Source organism: Oryctolagus cuniculus, chromosome 9 (genome assembly GCF_964237555.1).
Source record: "Oryctolagus cuniculus chromosome 9, mOryCun1.1, whole genome shotgun sequence".
In the NCBI taxonomy this organism is placed as follows: Eukaryota; Metazoa; Chordata; class Mammalia; order Lagomorpha; family Leporidae; genus Oryctolagus; species Oryctolagus cuniculus.
The window spans coordinates 120923735-120940145 of record NC_091440.1 but is presented as its reverse complement, the minus strand read 5'-3'; the positions used below and the strand labels follow the sequence as shown (position 1 = coordinate 120940145).

At 38.4% G+C, this 16411-nt stretch overlaps 1 protein-coding gene across 36 annotated transcripts in view; it reads left to right on the top strand.

Moving 5' to 3' along the window:
- Positions 1 to 16411, top strand: part of SOX5 (SRY-box transcription factor 5) — a 1100902-nt gene that overhangs the window by 927867 nt on the left and 156624 nt on the right. The window lies entirely within an intron of this gene.

Sequence of the window (16411 nt, the reverse complement as noted above, 5' to 3'; positions counted from 1 at the left end):
ATAATTAATGAAAAATCTGATCCAATGGGAGTCTTTTGAACCCTGGAATCAATATTCAGACATAAGTATTGCCAAACACACATATATGATTTAAAAAAGAAACTGTGTAAATGGTAATACATTATGTCTGAACAATTATTGCCAAATGGAGTACTATTTACTGATAATAATTTAATTAACTCAGAAATCAACCTAAATGGAAATAAATCCCCAACTATTTGGACAGTACAAAGAATATTTTAAACAATCAATAGGCAAGGAAAGAATTTTGGAAGATAGGATATTTGTAAAAAGAAAATTAAGGAATCTTAGAATTTACTGCTAATAATTCTGTCTAAAATGATTGCAGACAATTAGAAGAGTACCTTCTGTTTAACATCAGTACCTACATAACAGTAAAGAATGTCTTATCATTGCTTTCCATACAGGAAGTTAGGAAAATAACAGTAGAAAAAATGGAAAGAAGGTATAGTCACCACTAGAGGAATTAAAGATCTATAAAACAAATACATAATACACTGATCTATTTGAGCTGCATTTTTTATTTGAAGCAACCTGTAAAATAGGCAAATCTTTGGTGAGACAAATCACTAATAAATGAGGAAGATACAGTTAAGTAATAAAAAGGATAAATCCAGGTCTAGAAAGTATCAAGAAGATGATAATAGGCCAGCGCCGTGGCTCACTAGGCTAATCCTCCGCCTGCAGCACCAGCACCCTGGGTTCTAGTCCCGGTTGGGGCACTGGATTCTGTCCCAGTAGCTCCTCTTCCAGTCCAGCTCTCTGCTGTGGCATGGGAGGGCAGTGGAGGATGGCCCAAGTGCTTGGGCCCTGCACCTGCGTGGGAGACCAGGAAGAAGCACCTGGCTCCTGACTTTGGATCGGCGCAGTGCGCTGGCCGTAGCGGCCATTTGGGGGATGAAACAATGGAAGGAAGACCTTTGTCTCTGTCTCTCTCTCTCTTATTAACTCTGCCTGTCAAATAAATAAATAAACAAAAGAAGTACCTAGCCTATGTATTAAAAAAAAAAAAAGGTGATAATAGAACCCCATGAATGCTTTTGCTAATGATTTGTAAATAAAAGAGGTGGACAGATTCTTAGAAAAAAAGAATCTATAGATGCCGTTCAATTAGACATCATCTGAGGGGCCGGTGCCATTGCGCAGTAGGTTAATCCTCTGCCTGCAGCACTGGCATCCCATGTGGGCTCCAGTTCTTGTCCAGGCTGCCCCTCTTCTAATCCAGCTCTCTGCTGTGGCCTGGGAAATCAGTAGAAGATGGACCATTTACTTGAGCCCCTGTACCTGTGTGGGAGACACAGAAGCAGCTCCTGGCTCCTGGCTCTTGGCTTCGGATCGGCTCAGCTCTGGCCACTGTGACCATTTGGGGAGTGAGCCAACGGAAGGAAGACCTTCATCTCTGTCTTTCCTTCTCACTGTCTGTAACTGTACCTCTCAAATAAATAAATAAAATCTTCAAAAAAGAAAAGAAATCACTTGAGCAGTTTAAAACTATTTAATAAATTTTGTAGTTTAAAGTCTTCCTGTAAAGAAATATTAAATCCAGAAAGGCTTACAGATCAGCTTCATCAAATATTAAAAGAATTGATCATTCCAAGTTGTATTCTCCTTTTCAGTCATTAAGAAAAAGACTACTGCTTGCATGAATTAGTGTAGCCTTAAATCAGTTGAGGTGTCAAGAGAAAAACCAAGTTATATTATGCATATCCCTTTGAAGGACAGAATTGTGACCCTCTTAAACAAGACGGAAAATAACAGGTGACAGGCAGAGTGGAAGAATCCTGCTTGACCACTACTTTGTTTCATGCCCAGAACTTCTCTCACATCGTCATTTCAATAATTTTCTGAGTAGGCTCCTTGCCTTTTGCCTGGCTGCCTCTCCAAATTTTCCTTCCTGTTGCTTCTAATTTGGTCATTCTGGAAGAAAGAGTCTCTTACCAGGCCTAAAACCCTGGGCTAACTGCCCATTGGTTCCACTGTGCTCTGAGCTCTGCCTTTAAGATGCTTGATCAATTTGGAAAGCAGAGAAGATAATTACAGTTCATTGTGATGTGTGTAACAATGTGAGGGTGTTGTCCCTTCCCTCTTCTGGAAAGTGGGGGAGGGAGGGAAGAAACAGGGTTCAGGAGCAGAGAAGGTTTAGTAATGGAGGAAGTCATTTGAGCTGAATCCTAAAAGATGAGGCAAAGTATGTCATATGGAGAGAGAGAGAGACAGACAGACAGACTGGCCGACCGACCGACCTTTCAGGCAGCGACTAAAATGAGAAGACTATGGAGGTACTGACAAGCTACAAGATACATGCAGGGAAGGAACCAGGAGTCTTGAAATGTTAACTCAAGCACAAAAAGGAGCAAGCAGGGCAAGCAAGACACAAGAGGATGTGAGGTCAGGGCCACTCCAGATGGTGAAGAACGAGTTCACGTGGCACACGGGGAGGGTGTGATGATGTGAATTCTTGGGAGATGACAACCTGGATGGCACGTTAGAGATGCACAATGAAAGCATAGCAGTGAAAGAGAAGAGGTGCTTGGAACTCGAGAAACCGAATTAGAATTCAGAATGACAGGCAGATTGAAATAAATGAAAGTAGTAGGACAGTACCTGTGCAGAGGGAAAAATGGAGAAGCCATGTTTGAATGCAGTTTGTGGAGGTGACCGCAGAAGCAGCCCTGAGCCAGAGAAGATAACACGCTCTGCAGCAGACAGCTCTCAGGTTTGCCAAGTGGTTTAAAAGTTGATTTTGAAAGCACATCCAGTAATAAAATATACTGAAGAAAATAGTACTTGGACACTTAAAACCAAGCCCTGTGTATCAGTTTACTTAAACCTGAAGGATAATGCTGTAGCCAGAGTAGTTGGGAAGAATAAAAGCAAGAATATTTATGTGTTGGGAAAAGCTAAAGAAATGAGCTTGGAATGACCTAAGAAAAGGCAAGGCATTATTGCTATTTCAGTTGGTAGCTGATATCAACTATATGAAGAGCTGTTTCAGCTTACATGTAAGTGAAAACAAAAGAAAATGAGTTTCTACTAAATTAGGAGTTTCTGTCGAATAGTAAGCAAAGCACATGCTTATGAAACATCGAACTATGTGGGAAAAGTTGTTTGAAATGTCTTGATCTGTTTTTAAAAATATATACTCACATCTATCTAGTCATTTGCTCAGTAAGTATTTATTGAACACCTGGTCTTTCAGATCTTCTTTGAAATGGAAAAGATAGTCCTTGCCCCCATTCATCTCTGCACCTACGTAATGCAGGTGACACATCCTTAATCCCCAGCTCTGAACTGCAGAATGCTCCAGTGTCTGAAACTTTTTGAGTGCTGACGTAATGCCACAAGTAGAACATTCTGCACTGAGAAACTCTGTTGCATGTATAAAATTACTAAAAATGTGGCCGAAAATTTCAGACCGTGTATGTAAGGTATATACAAAATGTAGAGGCATTTCTTCTGTAGGTATAGTTCACATCTCCAAGATATCTCGTTATGTATATTCTAATATTCCAAAGTTCCAGATCTGGAACATTTTCAGCCTCAGGTCTTTTTGGACAAGGACGACCTCAACCTGCATATTATTGTGAATAGAAAGAGATATGTTTTTCTAGTTAATGATATAATCATTCATACAGAAATAAAAGAGTAAAATAATAAAAAAATAAAGTTCAGACCAAAAAAAGAGATACTCAGATAATAGCAATTACTTAGGCAGTATTTAGTGTAGAATGTCTGACAATTTGCTAAACTGCTAGAAAATAAATGAAATAAATAAATATGGGTCCAAGAGAGGTATAAACTGTAACTGAGGCGTAAAACCCACTAGTTAACACATACTATGATACTACTTATGTAACTTTATAGCCACTGTCATTATGCCTTTTCTTAATTGTTATTTTGTATAGTTTGATAAATCTGATGAAATTATTTTATACCAAAAGAACAAGTAGTTACTGTTCTGCTTGTTGAAACTGTGTAAGTAAAATGTAAGATTGTGTAAGTAAAATGTAAGATTCGCAGTATTTCCAATGCAGAGAGTATATCAAAGCCATTTGATTAACTGGAGATATTCCTTCCTGATTATTTAATGACACAGTGTAGTTAGAAACTTGTCATTAATCTTGTCATATGTCTACAAAATAATTTTCTAAGTGCAGCTCAGTATTAGAGGTGACCAAATATCACATTATAATGGAGATGATAAGTCCATCATTGTATTGTTGAGTTGGTGATGTCAGGCCATAGTATTCCACAGCCCTGAGGGACCTTAGAAAGGACATTTGCAAGCAGGGTCTAAGTACACCATGAGCATAATTGAGCCAAGCAGGTCTATAGAAAGAGTGTATGCATGGGACCTGCAGGTCCAGCTGTTTTTAAAGGATTATTAGGTTTTCATAGAAAGCACAGATGGAGCAAATACTGTTGTCCAGGGTGTTCCAGGGCAGAAGCTAGTGTGTGAAAGGTGATCAGTGACAGACTGATGGAAACACAGAACAAAACTTTTTTGTTAAAATGAAAAAATAAATAAATAAAAGTAAACCAAGCATGAATTGGCGATACCAAGAACCCCTGATTCTGGGGTAGCCAATCCCCTGTGCTTCCTTGCAGCCCTCGTAGAGATGGTCATATGTGTGGTGCAGCTGTAAGCGGTTCTGTCTGAATTACTGGAGACTCAGCCTGTGATTCTGTGTGTTTAGGCAGTCTTGCTGGATATGGACCATTGCAATCATATAAGCTCTCTATTGTGTGACTACTAATTTAGAGAACGACTCTCAGCCAACCGTAGGGCCCATGCCTTCCATGAACAAATGAGTCATGTTGAAAAACAGACTTTGAATATACAAGCTTGAATTTATTATTTCAGAGTTGAGGTACCATTCGTATTTTACATCTTATCCATTCTTTGGTTGTTGAATGTTCAGTTGGGATTGTTAAGTAATAGAAAACACTTTCTTTTAGAATCAGTTCCTCTGAAAAAATGCAGTGCTGTCACCTCTGCGGTAAGAGTAACACATGTACATCTACTTTGAATATATGTACACAGTCTTACATACACAACATATACACATAAATGTTGAGAGTCAGTTGACATTTCAGGAACTCTAATAATTATTCATAAATGATTTTGCCTTAGCTTCATAAAGCATGACTTCAGTTTAGCAGCTTTTTGCCTTAACGTCTGTAGATGTAGGCACAGACAAGTTTGTGAGGTTAACTGGTATGCTGTAATGGTGCATATATCTAGTACTATGAAAAATGGTACATGTCAGGATGTTTTGTCATCAAATCTCAGTATGAGATAGAGAATCCCTTTGCCCATATCAACACCAAACAGTAAAGTAAAACTTCAGTAATAAACTGAGTTAACAATGTTTCACATGAAACTTGACACTAAAATAATATCAAAGGACCTCTCTTTTTTTTTTTTTTTTAATAAGGGTTGTCTGTCAATAAAAACTATTTTTGTATTGTCCCTGCAATTTGTTTCAGTGGAAAAGGATGGGGACGTACTGAATTGTATTTCATTCAGTGTTACTGTCTCCTCTAGCTTTTCACAGTAAATATACTATTTTCATATATTTTCTATTCTGTATCAATAACAAAGCTTTTGAGAGGTACAATGTAATTTTGATTGCTGCAGAAGAGAACTCCCCTTCCTGCAATTGCCCCACTCAAAGGAACAACGGACCAGGTAATTACTGCAATGTTACAGGGTAAAGAAAAGATCTGTCATATGCTTCTCTTAAAAGAGAATTTGTATTTCTGTGAAAGCAATTGATATTTGAACCATTTCCTAGTTTTCTTTTGAATAATTAAAATCGGTTTGAGAGCCCAGTATTTGTGAAGTTTGAATGGCATTAGAGAGTCGCCAATTGGCATTGCTTGGTAGTTCTACTATTTGTTTCAGTTTTGAGTTGGGGAATATTTTTGTATTCTGGGAGAAGCTGTTCTAAAATATGTCATCCACTTCACATTTTCCCTCCTTAATCTGATACTTTTATGCAATACAAAAATAAATAAATAAAACACTTACTGAGGCTACAGGATGGTCATAATACCAGAAAATTGGCTCTTGGCCAATTTAACCAGGAAATGGCAAGGATAGCCAATTTTTTTCATTCTGAATTTAATATCTGGCTCATTTTTTAAGCATAAATTTCACACTAAACTGAGTTATTTTCATTCAGAAGAACCTGGTACTATTTTGGCATTCTGTTTTTATAGACTATACACTGTTCTACAAATGTTTGCTCCCTAGTTATAGCTCACTTCACTACCTGGATTAAGGAATTAGAAATTATACCAGGAGCTTATACTACATGCTAAATGCATTTAATACCCAAAGGAAATTAATCCTATGACTACTGTATAAAAGATTATTGTGCTTTATTTTTATTTGGAAGATAGAAATATTCTAAGTCAGAATAAGCCTGCATGTCACTACAATTTATAGTCTATCTGATTAGCTAATAACATGATATAATCACATGACACGACTGTGTTAAACATAGTATTTTCTACTACATCAGCTCTATCGTCAGATTTTGGTATTGAGTAATGATCATGGAATCAAGTTGGTAACTCAGTAATTTCAAATGGTGATGGCAGGACCCCCTGAGGTCCAGGGAGTTTATCTAGACAGTACTGGGTATGAGATCATGGTGCTATAAGGAGTGGCCTGAAGAGTGTAGGTGACCCTGAGCCTCCCATGTTGAACATTGAAAACTAGGGCTTAACCTTAAATTTTGATGGGAAAAATGTTGTAGAAGCTTAAAAAATATACTAGAAACCTGTGCCTCTGAGGTTCTCCTTATAGACTAATATCCTTCAGCGAGATCTAAGTGTCTACCTATTCCACTACCGTATTCTTATTGTTCATTCAGATATATAGACAGATATCAGTAAAGTTTTAAGTTGCCAGGACTCTCAGGTCCTCTTTTGTTTTCATTTCTTGATGAGGGGTTGTCTTGTGTCTAAGCCCTTTCCTGAGTCTCCAGATACTGTCACATGATTAAACTCAGTTTTGCTGTTTACCGTAAGTTAGAATGCCTTTACCAATTAAATCATGCTTTGTCTATTCTCTTCCCTATCCACTGTGCAGAGTGAATGTAGCGGTTGGGTATTTGGTGCGCCAGTTAAGATGCTGCTTGTGATGCCTGCAACCCGTATCAGAATATTAGATTCACGTCCAGGCTCTGCTTGCATTCCCAGCCTCCTCCAACTGTGTACCCTGGGGTCCCTTGGCTTTGAACTGACCCAGCCTCAGCTGCTGCAGGCATTTGAGGAGTGAACCAGTGGATGGAAAATCTCCATCTCTCTCTGTTTCCTTCTCTTTCTCTGCCTTTAAAAAAAATGAAAATATGTAAGTATTTTTGAAAGTAAAACTGGGAGAATAGAAACAGAGAAGAAAACAAAGAGACTAGAAAAAAAGAACTATAGGAGATAAAACAATGCCGCTTTATTTTATCCTTTTAAAAAAACATGCATTTATTTATTATTTGATAGACAGAGATAAAGACAGAGCCTGCTGCACAGGGATGTTCCATCCACAGGCTGATTCCTTGAATGTCTGCAACAGCCAGGACTGGGCCAGGCCAAAGCCAGGAGAAGCTGCGAATCCAATCTGGGTCTCTACTGTGGGTGGCAAGAGCCGAAATACCTGAACCATAATCTGCTGCCTCCCAGCGTGCGTGTGAGCAGGAAGGTGGACGGGAAGCAAATGTGGGATGTGATCGCAGGCGCTTCTATATGGGTTGTGCTCATCCCAAGTCATACTGAAGCACTGGATCAAGCGTCTACCCTGGCATCTCATGCTTTCGTCGGTATCTACCTTTTTTTTCTTTTTTTAATTTGACAGATAGAGTTATAGACCATGAGAGAGAGAGACAGAGAGAAAGGTCTTCCTTTTGTTGGTTCACTCCCCAAATGGCTGCTATGGCCAGCGTTGCACCGATCTGAAGCCAGGAGCCAGGTGCCTCTTCCTGGTCTCCCACGTGGGTACAGGGGCCCAAACACTTGGGCCATCCTCCTCTGCCCTCCCGGGCCACAGCAGAGAGCTGGACTGGAAGAGGAGCAACCGGGACTAGAACGCGGCACCCATATGGGATGCCGGCGCTGCAGGCGGAGGATTAACCAAGTGAGCCATGGAGCTGGCCCCGGGTATCTACCTTTATCTACTAACTGTCTTATTTCCTCATACACATTATTTCTCAGTAGCTTGAAGATATTTAATATAAGAAAATGGTGCTAGTTTCATAGTTACTTGTGCTGAGAGATAGGCAAGGAAGATGATAATCCCTACATATACATATATCTATGTGTATATATATATATATATTACTCAGATGCACAAATTATTTGGTGCTGTACATCTATCTTTAGAGTACTATGCTCAGACTCATGCTTTTCTGTTCTGTAAAAGTAATGTTCAACAAAATATTAGTCCAAATAGAATGTTCATCACCACAATTATGCTAACAGAATCTATTTATTTCTATTTTAAAAATTAAAAATATGGAATGAAAGCTTTAAGCCATTTGCACCGTTAGAAAGTCATGTGATTTAAACGCTCGGTGAGATCACCGACAGTTCCGAAGCCTTTGCCATCACTGGAAGCCCCACAGGGTAGTTTTAAGGAAAAGTCCTCCATGTAGACATTCGAATTTTCAGTTCTTTGTATTAGCTGTCACTATATTAATTTTAAGTACATTTACCAACAGCTCTCTATTTCCATACGTACCCAAATCTCATGTTCTTTTAAAAACATGCAAATGTATAGTTAAAAAACCTGAGAAAACAACATAACTTACAGGACACCTAAAGTTTTTCATTTTCATTAGCACAGATTCGTGAAAGGTGCTGGAGAGAAGCGGGCAGAGCTGCACTAGGAGATTCCAGCAGATCGAGTAGCTGCCTTTATAGAAGACAATAGATCTTGTGAATATTCCTCTTTCTCTCCAGGCAGCTAGCTAGTCTGGTTAACCAAAATTGTTGAGTAATTGTTCTGTGGTTGAGAACAAAATGCTGAATTAAACTGTTCCCAGCACAATAATTGTGTGATTATAGCATTTATGTTGCTGGCCAAAGGAACAGTCATTAGGTTTGGAAGACTTACCAAAACCACAAGTACAAAAAAAAAAAAAAAAAATGCAAATCACATGTAAATTGCTGTTTAGTACCTATAGTGGCTTAGAAATGGAACTAAGAGTGGAGGATGTTTCTTCTTAAAAGAGAAGAACCTGGAAATCTTGATTATACTCTTAGTATAATACTGAAATTAGGAAAATGTGGAAATACATGTTCTTTGTTTTTCTCTTCTCTACACTACTTATGTTCACAGTCATTTTTTTTTCTCTCTCAGCATCTCCTTATTCTCTTTCTTCCATCTCCATCATTGTACCCTCCCTTGTTAATTTCAGTACTTTTAAGTAGGTGTGACCATCTTTTGTTGCTGTACTCAGATAATTGTGTGGTGAAAAGAAGTTAGCCAACCTATGGAGTGTTAGAGCCAATGCATAGGAAGATTAATAAAACTGTCAGCAAATACATAGCAAATGTCAAGCCAAAGCCAATCTCTTGTTTAAAAAAATGAAATACTCTTATTTCCTTGCATTTTGAAATATTTTGCTTTCTGGTACTGATAAAGGCACATATTGAAATACTGAATATACACAAAGTTCCCTCAATAATAAGGATCAGGTCTTGCTAAATACATGGGCAGAGTTGAGAATCACATGTGACCTTTAGGAGTGGTGGCTAGATAATCAATATTAATTGTGTTTTAGGCTGGCATAAATGGAAAACCATAAATTTTTGTTTTGTTTTTTAAGATTTATTTATGGGGCCAGCGCTGTGGCATAGTGGGTAAAGCCACTGCCTGCAGTGCCAGCAACCCATGTGGGTGCTGGTTCAAGTCCCAGCTGCTCCTCTTCTGATCCAGCTCTCTGCTATGGCCTGGGAAAGCAGTAGAACATGGCCTAAGTGCTTGGGCCCCTGCAGCCATTTTGGAGATCTGGAAAAGGCTCCTGGCTCCTGGCTTTGGATCTGCTTAGCTCCAGCCATTGCAGCCATTTTGGGAGTGAATCAGTGGATGGAAGACCTCTCTCTTCTCTCCCTCTAGACCTCTCTCTCTCTCTCTCGACTTGCCTCTCTCTGCCTCTTTAACTCTGCCTTTTCAAATACATAAATAAATCTTTGAAAAGCTTACAGAGAAGCAGAGGCAGAGAGAGAGAGAGAGAGAGAGAGAGAGAGATCTTCCATTTGTTGTTTACTCCCCAAGTGGCCGCAAAAGCAGGAGATGGGCCATTCCGAAGCCAGGAGCCAAGAGCTTCTTCCTGTTCTCACAGGTGGGTGCAGGGGCCCAAGAACTTCGGCCATCTTCCGCTGCTTTCCCAGGCCATTGCAGAGAGCAGGATTGGAAGGTTCCTGAACCAGCGCCCATATGGGATGCCAGCGCCGCATGTGGTGGTTTTATCCAATACGCCACAGTGCCAGGCCCAGAAACTGTAGTTTTGAAAGATGAATGATCCGATTAGAATGGGCGATATTACTGACATTTTCCACATTAGTTGTGCACTATAATAAAGCTTTAATTCAAGGCTGTGAAGGGAAGACTTTACAAAAGTTTTCTTATTTTATTTTAATAATATATAATGAAAGGCAGGCATCATACGTAGCAGACAAAGACAAAGCTTGGGACACCCATATCCCTTGTCGGAGTACTTGGGTTTGACTCTTGCCTCTGCTTCTGATCCAGCTTCCTGCTAATGTGCACCCTGGAAGGCAGCAGGTAATGGTCAAGTACTTGTGTCCTTGCCACCCCTATGGGAGACCTGGATTGAGTTCCAGGCTCCTGGCTTTGGTAAATCAGTGGATTGAAGCTCTCTGTTCCCTACCTTGCTGCCTTTGAAATACATAAAAAATAAATAAATTTACAAAATATATATAAATATTGAATGAAATATTGAACAGTACTCTGACTGGAATTGTGGGTAGTCAGACTCAAAGCAGAATACTCAGAGGCTGAAGAATCTCAACTCTACATCTCTCTCTTCTCTCACTAGGAACATGGTTATCACTGAGATCCTGGCCAGTAGTTGTGCTTAGTCTTTCTAATTACTTGCATATGGCACTGAAGAATGTACTTCCTTTATGAATTTGTAAAGGCTACTGCAGTGTTTGTAAATTATGTAATTTATCATTAGTATTTGGGTTCATTCAGGAAGTGTGTTGTATTCAAGTGGTTAAGTAACAAATGAAGTTTAGCGAAAATTTTAAGGATTTTGGCTTTATCAAAATAAGTTTTCTTGCAGTCTTTGAAAAACATTTATGTACATGCACATTTCAAATGTGTGCAGTGTTTTAAAGTTTTTCATGTCATTTCATTGAAGAAATTATACAAATAGCATAAATATATTTTCAGAAATTTAAAGCTTTAAATTTCTGGGTTTAAATTTATCCTTTTTTTATTGTTTCCCTGAGTAGTGCAATCTTCCAACTGTACAGGTTTTGAATTACTAACCACTACTTGATATTAAATAACCTCTAATTCCTGCCAACCTCCCACACATTAATTAGAACAAACACAGCTATTTTAATGATCCCACTTGTCACTGGTACAACACATTGAGAAAATAAGGATTGTATTTCAAAATAATCAAATCGTATTTTTAATGGAAACATAGAATTCCCAGGTAAAAGTTTCATATTCTTTTAAAATATAACTTTTAAACCTGAAGTCGAAACAAAGAAAACCACTCATTCAAAAATTAACTTATTATTTTTGGAATCCATTTTTAAAAACTAACATTTTCCCCTCCCTCTAAAACCAAATTTTCTTTTCTTTCTTTTTTTTTTTTTTCACAATGCTAAATCTCTGAAATCCCTTCCTTCTTGCTTTATGGCTTAGTATGTTGACAATTTTTATAAATGTCCTGTGTGCCTTGGAAACGGCTTGTGTTATGTAATTCTCAGATACAGAATGCCATGTATCAATTAGTTGAAGCTTGCTAATTGTGTTGTCTAGTGTGTCTGCCTTTTTTTTTTTTTTTTTTGGTCTTGAGTTAGCAGAGATAGCATAAAATACTGGGGATAGTATAATTTCCTTGAAATTCGCTAATTCTCCCGGTAACTATCTCAATTTTTTCTGCATAAATTGAGAGGCTGTTTTATTATGTATGTATTTATGTCAAAAGTTCATGGCAAATGGAATTAAAAGGTAACTTTATTTAGGTACACAATGTTTTGGATCCCAGGCATAGTTTTTCTTACAGTACTTTCCATGAACCATTTGGAGACTACTTGTATGCCTGGATTTAGGCAAGGTATCTGGACTGAATTAAAATTATTTTGATTCTGTGTGCCCTGAGCCTTTTTAGGTACCCTTGGAGGGGCCAGCCTTGTGGCACAGTGGGTTAAACTGTTGCCTGTGATGCTGGCAGTCCTGTATGTGTGCCAGTTCCAGTCCCGACAGCTTCATTTCCAAACCACCTCTCTGCTAAGGTGCTTGGGAAGGCAGCAGCAGATGATACAAGTACTGGGGTCTCTGCCACCCACGTGGGAGACCCAGAGGGCATTCCAAACTCCTGGCTTTGGCCTGGCCCTGCTGTGACTGTTGTGACCATCTGGGGAGTGAACCAGTCTCTCTCTCCTCTCTCTGCCTTTTAAATAAATAAATCTTAAAAAAGAAAACAATAACAACAGCAAATTATATCACCTGAAGAAAAACATGGCTCCTAATAACTAAAGAACTATTATTTCTTAAAACTGAATTGGAACATTAGTGTTATTTCTAGATTAGAAGCTCTGTATCACATTCATCCTTTTTGTATTGTCTAATTGCCTGCTATTGATACAAGCAATAGAAACTCTCTCTCTTTACCATTGTTTTCTGGTTAGTATTTGCCTGCTACCCTTTCCAACCTCTTTTTTTTTTTTTGTCATTATTAGATTGTATCCTTTGATATATGAATCTATTGCTTCCTGATTCTGCTTTAACACATGCTGGATAATTTTTATATTTGTTAAACTCTTGGTTGTGAATTCATTGTTGACTAAACTTACGGTGTGGGAATTCGTAATAACTAAATCAGTAATGCTTCAATACTAGATAATTCTCCAAGCTGCTAGTAGACAATACAAGCCAGGAAACACTTTAATTTTGTAACATTGAGTTTAACTGACCAAACACAAAGTTTTTATTTGAACTCCAGACAACCACATGAGGTAAGGTCTGTGTTTGAGCCATGGAAGCAGATTATTATCATTAACATTTTCTACCAATAAAATACACACTAAAAGTTACGAATTTTGGTATGTTTTGTTCACCATACCATTCCAAGTACTGAGAAAAATGTTTAGTGCATTTCATGCAGTCAGTAAATGTATCATCATCATCGTCATCATCATCCACTATTGGTATTTCTCTAAAGCCATTGCAGGAATTTCCCAGTATGCTTATCTTAAAATAGCAATGTTTTCTTTTATTTTTAGGACTTATTTATTATTTTCAAAAAGTCAGAGTTAAAGAGAGACAGAAGGAAGACACAGAAGGAGGAAGAGAGAGCAACTTTCTATCCACTAGTTTACTCCCTAAATGGTCATAGCAGCCAGGAGCTGGGAGCTTCATCCAGGTCTCTCAGCATGGGTGGCAGGGGATCAGATACTTGGACCATCTTCTGCTGCTTTTCCCAGGGCATTCGTAGGGAATTGGACCAGAAGTGGAGCAGCCAGAACACTAACTGGTACCCATTTGGAATGCCAGCGTTGCAGACAATGCTTTTGCTCAATATGCCACAACCCCACCCCCCAATATTTCCTTTAAAACTCATCTTTCACCAAAGAAAATAGCCCCCTTTGATTGTCCTGGATAAGTGGGAGATTCTGAGGCTTTGTGGAACCCAGTGCCTGCCGTTGGGTTTTAGGTTATATTTATCTACTTTATCCCTGGTCTTCCCAGCTACTTACAGTTTGTCTTTCTCCCACTTCCAACTCTCTTTGCTGCTTATTATGAATTCAGTGTCTACCTATAAGCAGGGGGGATTTGTAGGATATTACATATTTAAAAATATTTTCGTCCTCATTTTTGAAAAATGGAAATACTTGTTCTCAGATCATCATTCCAAGTTGTCATTTAAAAAGTTTTCATGTACCTTATAATTTATTTTGACATGGCATGATTTATTTATAAGGATGGTATTCTTTGGCTGAAGGACAGGAAAGCTTAGTGGGGAAGAGTCTAGTATAAATGTAGACTGACTAGATCTGTAGTCTAAATCTACGTTTTTGTCTGTCTTGCTTTTGGCATGTCTCAGTTTCCTTATCTGTAAAATCAGGGTCATGAAAGTATCTCATAGAGTTTTTGGAAGTTTGAATGACTATAACACAGCTGCGCAAAGTTGATATGAAACAAATGTACCTATCAGGAGAGAAGCTGAGGAAAACAGAACAGGCATTACCATTAAGGCCAAGTGAATGTAAAGAATGCAAGCCATTCTGTGTTTCACTTTTCAGCCAATAAAACATGTTTATTAAACAAAAATTGTCACAGTTGTGGTGATGTAAGGAAAAATTGTTCTTAATCAAGAAAGCAGTCTATAAATTTGGCATAGTACCCATGGCATTAGATAATTCAAATAATGTCCTTATAAGTAGAAAGTGATAGTGCTTTGTGCTGAAAAGTATCGAATCAGATTAGCCAAGGTAACTAAATTAGTCATAGCTTTCTTATATTGTTATAATTCCATACTGTTGAATGTGTTTGTGATGGTCTTTTGTTTAATGTTTCTTCTTGATTAGAAGGTCAAATTTTGTGATGATGTAAATGGCACTGTGTTCCGTGGATTGTCCAATTCCAAAAATATTGTGCATTTTCAACCCAGGAATCACCTACCAGTGCCTTTTTTAAATTTCACACATGTTTTATTTTTAGGGACAAATGCTGTAGCAAGTAGCTTACTGCTAGATTGTCCTTAGCTGTAGCCCAGTTCGACAAGCATCTAAGCATCTTGTTCCATCAGACTGTCAGGCAGCTTCCCTCATTACTTAAAGAGCATGAGTTTTTACATCCAGAGGAGTGAAACTAGACATTAACTTACTCCTAATGTATTTGCATTTGGGAGAGTTATTTGAAATGGTGTTTTTTGTTTTTGTTTGCAGGACCATTGCTTTGAGGGATTTTTACCACTAATACAATATTTAGCGTGACTGACTTGGTATACACCTTACATGCTACTAACAGACAAATACCCAAAGCTGAGCCATTCACACCAACTGAGCACCTGCTAGCTAAAGAAGTAAAACAATACAGGGAGAAACAGAACACAAGAAATGACAGTATATAATCACATTTCTTTTCCTCAACATAGTACCACTGTGCAGAGTATAAGGATACAGATATTTACTTAAAAATTTTTTAAAGATTTATTTATTTCACTTGAAAGAGTTACAGAGAGGCAGAGAGAGAGAGAGAGAGAGAAAGAGAGAGAGAGAGAGAGATCTTTCATCCTCTGGTTCATTCTCCAAATGGCCACAATGGGCAGAGCTGCACCGATCTGAAGCCAGGAGCTTCTTCCAGGTCTCCCACACGAGTGCAGGGGCCCAAGGGCTTAGGCCATCTTGTACTGCTTTTCCAGGCCGTAGCAGAGAGCCAAATCAGAAGTGGAGCAGCTGGGACTTGAACCAGTGCCCACAGGGGATGTTGGCACTGCAGGTGGCGGCCACAGTGCGGCTCCATACTTAAATTTTTAAGCAAAGGATTTCATTTTACTTTTTGTGGGTTTTTTTTTTTTTTTGTACATATACAAGGCCATGTCTCCAGTAAAGCTTTGCATTTAATGTATTTCTATGTCTTTCAGTTGCCTGGCTTTATATTTGAACAAAAAAATTAAACTTCTTAGGGCACACAGTGTCTCACATTTGAACTTACATTCTAATTATTTTTAGGCTTGCATTCATTTCATATGAGTAGGCCAGGTTTGCATCTTTGTCACTGGTAATAGGTAGCAGTAGTTCTTGGGGTATGCCATTAAGGACACATCAGAGACCTTATTTCTTTCAGCTAATGAAATCCACAAAACCTGTTACATCATCAACGTTAGAACTGGGCTTGGAGAAAGACAAACTCGTATACTCAGTGGTAGAAAATGGAGTCAGTTATTTGCTGTTGTTCAGTGTATTTTTTTTAGAAACTTTTTATTTAATGAGTATAAATTTCATGAGTACATCTTTAGGAATACAGATATTCTTTCCCACTATACCCACCCTCCAACCTCCACTTCCTTCTCCCTCTCCCATTCCCAGTCCCGTTCTCCATTAAGATTAATTTTCAATTAACTTTATACACAGAAGACCAACTCTGTACTAAGTAAAAATTTCAACTGTCAGTGTACTG